A 2,445-nucleotide genomic window follows, 5' to 3' on the forward strand; every position below is an offset into this window, starting at 1 on the left:
GGAACTAGTTTGTCCATTTTCTTTACTTTTTCTATTTGCAATAATCGACGGATAGATAGTAGAATATTCTTTTTTTTTTTTCACGACAGTTTTCCTTAAATTCTTGTATTATATATATATAATAAATCTTCATAAGGTGTAGAGATCGATATTTGTTATTAGCATAGATTCACTCGAAATTATTATTTGTTGCTTTTATTAAGATAAGAATATTTTTTTTATTTATAATATTATAATAATTATTTTTTTTTCACGAGTTTCTCGATTTTCTCTAAGTTCCTCTACGATTATATTTAATTAATTTCATAAAATGTAGAAATCGATATTTGTTATTAGCATAGATTCACTCGAAATTATCATTGTTTGTCGCTTTTATTAAGATATTTAGAAATTTCTTTTTTTATTTATAATATTATAATAATTATTTTTTTTTCACGAGTTTCTCGATTTTCTCTAAGTTCCTCTACGATTATATTTAATTAATTTCATAAAATGTAGAAATCGATATTTGTTATTAGCATAGATTCACTCGAAATTATCATTGTTTGTCGCTTTTATTAAGATATTTAGAAATTTCTTTTTTTATTTATAATATTATAATAATTATTTTTTTTTCACGAGTTTCTCGATTTTCTCTAAGTTCCTCTACGATTATATTTAATTAATTTCATAAAATGTAGAAATCGATATTTGTTATTAGCATAGATTCACTCGAAATTATCATTGTTTGTCGCTTTTATTAAGATATTTAGAAATTTCTTTTTTTATTTATAATATTATAATAATTATTTTTTTTTCACGAGTTTCTCGATTTTCTCTAAGTTCCTCTACGATTATATTTAATTAATTTCATAAAATGTAGAAATCGATATTTGTTATTAGCATAGATTCACTCGAAATTATCATTGTTTGTCGCTTTTATTAAGATATTTAGAAATTTCTTTTTTTATTTATAATATTATAATAATTATTTTTTTTTCACGAGTTTCTCGATTTTCTCTAAGTTCCTCTACGATTATATTTAATTAATTTCATAAAATGTAGAAATCGATATTTGTTATTAGCATAGATTCACTCGAAATTATCATTGTTTGTCGCTTTTATTAAGATATTTAGAAATTTCTTTTTTTATTTATAATATTATAATATTATTTTTTTTTTCACGACAATTTTCCCTAAATTACTCTACGATTATATATAATTAATTCTATAAGATGTTTATAGAGATCGATATTTGTTATTAGCATAGATTCACTCGAAATTATTATTTGTTGCTTTTATTAAGATAAGAATATTTTTTTTATTTATAATATTATAATATTATTTTTTTTTTCACGACAATTTTCCCTAAATTACTCTACGATTATATATAATTAATTCTATAAGATGTTTATAGAGATCGATATTTGTTATTAGCATAGATTCACTCGAAATTATCATTGTTTGTCGCTTTTATTAAGTCCGATTAATAATTGCACAAGGTTAGAACGATGTGCGTTTCTTTCTTTTTTTTTTTTTATATATATATATAGCATACGTGTTAGGCAATCCGTTTCCGTACATTATACAAAATCTCTGTAAGAAACACACAATTATACACGCCGTATCTCTCAAATCAATGTAATGAGATGCAAGATTCATTGAATGAATATATTAACGTATATAATAAATTTAGGTAATAGTTGTAGTAATAGTTGTTGTATGTAGTTGTTGGATCGATAAAAATAACACCTAGATGTGAGAAAATGTATAAATTCAAACCCGGCATTTATTATTTAATTTATTTGTGTACAAAATAATGTCGAGTACGCGCAAATTTGTTTAAAATATTACGAGCATTATTTTGAATTTACTCTTAATTTTGTGTGGATAATTCGTTAAAGAATTATTATATATGTATGAATAAGATATTTGCAAGATATCCATTCGTTAAGTCTTACTTAGGTTGAGAATCATCTGCAATTCTTTTTTTCTTTTTTTTTTTTCGTTATATAATACATTATTTTGTTATTACTGCCTTTGTTTAATTCATTGGGGAATTATGAGGAATTATGACACAATATAAAGTATTAATGTGTCTTGTTAATAACAGAATTTTAATCTTTTTTTTTTTTTTTTTTTAATAATAAAAATTAATTTTGTTATTTTAAATTACTCTCTTTGTGTTAATTAATTTGTTAAGAAATCAAATATTTGTGAGACACAGAGAACCACTTTGAGAACCACTTGCAACAAGAAAATTTTTTTTTTCCGCTATATATATATATACGTTATTTCGAATTACTCGCTTTATTTAATTTGATTAATTTTTTAAGGATAATGGCTAAAATTATGGTTAAAATATTCATAAGATTCAAGTATGGTAGTAATTATGATTCGAAGATTGAGAGCCACTGAACGGCAGAATTTCGAATTTTTTCCTTTTTTTTTTTTTTTTTTTTTTTT

The sequence above is a fragment of the Apis dorsata genome, unplaced genomic scaffold (assembly GCF_000469605.1).
Source record: "Apis dorsata unplaced genomic scaffold, Apis dorsata 1.3 scaffold_270, whole genome shotgun sequence".
Taxonomy (NCBI): Eukaryota; Metazoa; Arthropoda; class Insecta; order Hymenoptera; family Apidae; genus Apis; species Apis dorsata.